This window comes from Cygnus olor, chromosome 20 (genome assembly GCF_009769625.2).
Source record: "Cygnus olor isolate bCygOlo1 chromosome 20, bCygOlo1.pri.v2, whole genome shotgun sequence".
Taxonomy (NCBI): domain Eukaryota; kingdom Metazoa; phylum Chordata; class Aves; order Anseriformes; family Anatidae; genus Cygnus; species Cygnus olor.
The window spans coordinates 2,608,686-2,614,564 of NC_049188.1; positions in this window are offsets into that span (position 1 = coordinate 2,608,686).

Sequence of the window (5,879 nt, forward strand, 5' to 3'; positions counted from 1 at the left end):
ATACCTGTGTTAAAAGGAACGGCTGTTTTCCTCCCTGAATTTCTCCTCCAGGTAGGTGTCATGGCCCTGCTCAAACCTGTGTCTTGTTCCCAGCCTGACTGCCTGGTACTGCCAGCTCCAAACCATGTTGTATTTTCCAAAATCTGAGTGAGGTTGAGCCAAAGAGCTTAGGGACCCAGTGGATTTCTATTTTGGGCTGCCTAGGGTGTCTTGGTGTTACTTGGCTTAACCCCCCCAGTCCTTAGCCAAGAATGGTGTTCAGGGTGCTGCTATTAAAGATAGGTGCCCCCGGAGTACGAGGCAGTCACAGTAGGGTCCAAACAAGCTCTTCCTGCACTGTCACAGAACACACCGGGAGCACTGCTCACAGATGTGAGGTGCCCGAGCCTGGGACCGAGTCACTTCTGCCCCATGGAGAGCAAAGGCATCGTGGGGAGTCTGCGGGCGGCGAGATTTCCCTGCAGCCTCCCCTGCCCTGTCCCATGCAGGGAGACATTTAGAAACCTTGCCTTCATCTGACCTTACTCATGTCCATGCAAATGGTGCTCTTATCTCAAGGGCAGCAACATTAATTTGTAACATGTCAGATGGCTACCAAGTTCTAACCACATTTGGGTTTCTTATTCCTTTTCCTCAAAACAAAGGCAGCTCCAGGGGAAGGCGGAGAGGCTTTGGAAGAGAACCAGAAAGGACCGAATGTCGAGCTGCAGTTGCCGGCTGTCTGAAAGGCGCCGGCGATCCCGGCTGTCTGTCCCGTGTCTGCCAGTCCTTCTCTCCCTCCCAAGCAAGATCTACACCGAGGTGCCTCAGCGCCGCAGCGTGCTCTAAACCATTTCATTTCCTGGACACTGAATCCTCTTGTCGCCTGATGGGCTTAAAATTGGGATAATATTCAGCTAAAAAGCATTAGCTAATTTTGTGAAAGGCATGGTATGAATCAACACAGCTGAGCTCAGACCAGAACGGGGCTGCAGCGCAGAGGCCAGCAAGGACAGGGATTTTCTCTGCAACCACTGTGAAAATGAGGGTTGCAGAGGAAGCCATTATTCCTGAGGCATTTTCTCGTTCTTCCCCTGCACGGCTTTGAGGCGCGCTGCAGTATTTTCACCTCTAACGGATGTAAATGGCAGGCCGGTCTAATGCTGTCCTGCCGCTTAACAAATGTGATGGCAAAACGAAATGGCAGGCTGCGATTTGGTAGCCTCACAAGCAGGGCTCTCTGGCAGCAATCTGCTGTGTTTGAGGCTCCTCGCAGAAATGAGAAATGACGAATTGCCCTGCAGTATTTATTAGTAAACCTGTTCTCTGCAGTTCTACCTGATGGGACTGCTCTGATCACCATAATTCAACAAATAAAATTTAATCTGTACGAGCTCCTATCAGTTAATATCTTAACAGGGATATCTTTGCAGCAGTCTTAGCCCAATAGTCCAATTAAGTTGCACAGGCAGGGTATCTTCCATAATCTCAGACACTTTGAAAGCTTTGGGGATGGATCTGCTGAAAGAAAATTGCCTCATCCTGGCAGCAGCGCTTTGAGCAAGACAATACGGTGCAGCAGTTGCTGCTGCGAGCCAAAGAATAAAAACACAAAGGTGGATTAGGCCAAAGTAAACCAAAATAGCCAGGCAAATCCTAAAATAATTTCCAAATACATTTCTGTCAGATGATCTCCTGCCCGCAGGGCAGCAGGCACTGCCATTCACTTGGATGCCACGCCAGCCAGTCACATCCCCTTGGTTCCCTTCCAGAATTGGCTTTTCATTTTCAGGGACTCAGGACAGATGGCCAGCTCTGGCTTGGTGCTGTCCTTCTTACCTCGCTGCCTTCCACTCGCTTCTAATATACCACCCTTGGACCACTGGGAATGTCTGGAAAATGTAGGTGTCTCCAATTAAAGAGGAAGAAGGGAGCCTGCATGGTGCTTTTAGCCACTCTCCAGCTCAAATGGAAACACGTATCCCAAGGCAATAACATCTGGTCTAGGCAAAGTACCTGTGATAGCAGGAGAGTTGCAGTTGTGCAATATACCTTAAAGTTTGCAGGAAAAGAGACTCTACACACTAATATGCATTCACATTTTCAGCACTCTCCAGTGATAAGGTTTTACAGCCCTTCCCATAACATTATCTATTAGCAGACACAGAGCATCCGAGCAGAACAAGCTGTTTTTCTTACAAGCTGTAAGAAAAAACACAAGCTCGGAGCAACACTTTCTGCTTACCCAGGTATACCCCGGACACATTTGACCAAGTCAAGTTTCAGGGTGCACCTGTGCCACTCGCAAGTGAAGAAGTTGGAAACACCTTTATACCTAAACACCCTTTAGGTCTGCTCTGAAATGCATCCTCAGAAGCAGGTCGTCTTTGGAGTGATGTGAATTTTTTCCCCAGGCTCTCCTCTGGGAGAAACTCAAAGGAACCACAGATTTGGCCTAGGAAACTGCTAATGCACACAGCTCCCCGCTGCACCAGTGCCCCTCTGTTATGCCCAGGAATTCAGTAACAGCTCAGAGGGGCACCCCCAGAGGGCACAGGGAGGGAACATCCCTGCCTGCCAAATGCTTCAAGCTGATGGGAGACAGGGAGCAGAGAAGGACTGCCTCCATTTTATGGGCAAGAGGTTCCCTGGACCCCTTCGGAGAGGAACTGGAGGCTAATTAAGAACCTGAGTAACTTTTATAGCCGCTGAAGTCAAACCTTTTGAAAAGCTCGAGGGGTTGGTCTGCTATGATCAATTAAATCAGTAGCTACTCATAGCAGATCCTGGCTTCTGCCAGCCGCAGTGGCTCAGAAGGAGCGGCTGTAGGGCTACTCTGCCCCACGCTGAGTCCCTCTGCAGAAGGGGTGAGGCACAGAACCGCTCAGCTGTCCCCCCTCTGTCCCTGGGGGTGCTTAGGCTGGGTACTGAGCAGGAGCAGCGTCAGACCAGCCCCGGACAGCACTGCGAATCCCATCTTTTCTCTGTGATTAAACAATAAGCCAGCTAAGTCACACCATGCTGTTTTAAAGCGCTACAAATATGGCTGAATTCGCAAAAAGTATTGGCCAAGCTCTCGCAGAAATCACTGGGGGGAAATTAGAGAAGAAGAGTGGCTTTTGGCCCACACAATCTGCTTATGAACACTGTGTTGGACTGGAGTTACCAGAGGAATCCTGACCACGAAAAGCCAGCGAGCCCTTTGTCACCTGGCAGGGTGGAGGAGGAAGGAGTGAGGCCCCAGACTGAATTATTTGTACTTTGTCCCTGGGGAGAAAAAGGCTCCAGCAAGACCCCAACCCTAATTAGGCACAAAGGAATCCTGTGAGTGTCCTAATCCATGCAAAGCATTTCAATCAGAGATCACACCACATTAGGCATCAGCGAATAAAAAGACAAGGCACAAATCCCCGAGAAACAGCTTCGGTTATTTCCACTGCTTACAGCACTGTTTCTTTTAGGCCAGTGAGAATCTTTTGATCAATGACTCCCATTTGCCTGCTTTACTGCATCAACTACCAGGACATTTATAGTAGCATACAAATAATACATAGCAGTGATTAATAAATAATAAAGTGAAGCGTGGTACAAACTGAGCAGAATCCATTTCCTCTCCTGAAATCCTACAGCAGAAGCAACACTTGAAACTGCATTGCAAAAAATACACTATTTGTACAAAAGTTGAAAAATACCACTGTCATAATTAGATTTTCCATTAGGCTTGTGTGGCATAATTAAAAATGTAATTTCTCTGTAAGCACATAGCAGTGCTCTAGGAACAAGGTGTCACCAATTATTAGGGGCATATGCAGGTACTTTAGCTAACCACATAAATTGATTAAGTACTAAACTAGGCTACGGAGTCTAATTGTTTTGAACAAATACCTACTTACTGCATGCAGAAGGACACCTTGCCTTCCCTGTTGGAAAGCTTAATTTATTCCAGCTACTACTGGCGTTACTGTTGAAGGCCATTTAGTTGTGTTCCCAGCTCCAGGCACCTTCCACTAGCAGTGGGGCCACTCGGGGACTCCTGGAGCCAAACCACCCCAATGGGATGCTGCAGGCAGCCTCTGGACCTGCCCCTCTGCACCTCGGGACCAGCCATGCGGCCACTTTGGGCCTCTACTTGCCCTCTGCAGACTGCAATAGCTTAACCTTCCTCTGCAAAGCACTGTTTAACACTCCTCCCCGTGTATTTCTCACTAAGATTTACAAAGGAGCAGAGGGGAGTCAGTTGTTAAAATCAGATAAGCTCCACTGAAATTCCTAGCTGCTATTATTAGCCAGATTCGACGTATTTTCACTCAAGCAAGCAGTTGTTTGTGTGAGCCTAAGTTAGGGCTCTGTGTCTGGTTATCAGAGGCGCGTGGGACACTCTGGAGTCCTGGAAAGACCTTGGAGGAGTCTCTGCAAAAAAAAAAAAAAAAAAAAAAAACACGCCTGAGTTTATATTTCCAGGAAGGCTTTCTGCAGTGTTTAGAAACTCCTAAAGCAGCAGCACTGAAACTGAGCTACGAGCTTCTACAGCCTCCTGGGACAATTCACCCCGCTGATAACCAAGCACTTGCTCACCCCTTTTGACAGGCAGGAGGCCGGCATGCGGCCCATGAGTGCACCTACCCTCTGCAGCCGATCCGGTGCTTTCCCAGCCGTACCCGAGGGACTCAGGGGCTGGGATTGGGAAACAGAGCTTCCAACAAGAACTTAAAATACAGCTGATGCAAGAAGTACCTGTCAGGCTGGCAGGATTTGAAACAATAAGCCTGGCTTATTGTCTCTCAGCACTGTGATTTCCTACTGTTGTGCTTGCATAAAGTCATCTCGGCTTTCCCTGCTAATAAACAAGAAGACAATCTGACCCAGTGCGTTCATTGACAAGCACTGCAAAAGAAACCTGAGGAATATTTAATTCCTCCCACATTAGGAACGTACAGAACATACAGAGAAATTTACCATCACATAATGATCCCTATTACGCAAAGCGAGGCTGACAAAATTTCCATCATTACATCCCTGACAAGTACTCAGAACTGCAGGGGTTTTCAGGCTTTCTTTTGAAAGAAAAAAAAAAAACACAAAGTAGCTTTAATATCTTAAATATGGAGCAGGAACTTCGTCCTCTCCCTATTCACAAACACCTTAAATACATCTCCTTCCTTCACAGCTCGTTAATCCCTACTCCTCTGCTCTTCAGACATTTAAATTCTTCCCACAGATCTAACATAGCAGAGGTATTTATATCATGTTTAATCAGTGCTTGCCAGCTCCGAACAACCCTCATGACCTTACTTTTTTGAATGACCGAAGATCGCTATGAAATCAGTCGAGTGAGGACCTCGCCAGAGCCCGAAGCTCTCGTTTCTGTTACTGAACTGCTCAGAATCGCCCCACACCTTTTCTCCTATTCGTGCATCCCAAAATGCCCACAGAGTGGTTCAGTTATCCCTGATTGAAATCAAGAATTAGGCCTCTTGGGCAGCACCACACATTGCAGGGCACAAGTCTAAATTCATCACTCTTTGGCTGGGGGCTCCAAGGGGGCCAGCCCTGATCCCCAAACCTCTGACCGACAACACTGGGTGGGCAGTTTACTTTATTAACACGTGTGGCTTCCAAGCCCAGACCTTCCAGCACCATTTTCAACTTCCTTGTTGCCATCTGAATACCAAACAGCTAAATATCAAAGAAATGTCTAAAAAAGAGAATGCACAGCTTCCACCAGCTGTTTTGTCCTCCTTGCTTTTCTTCTCATCCTGTCTGTGCGTCCATGTTTCCCCTCTCATCTCACATCTGCACATTTGCTCCTCTGACTTCCTTACCTGTTCCACCCCAGCCATTCAGACCTCCTCCTGCCTGGGACTCTCCTTGCTCTCTTTGCAGCCTCCCTAGCACGCTTT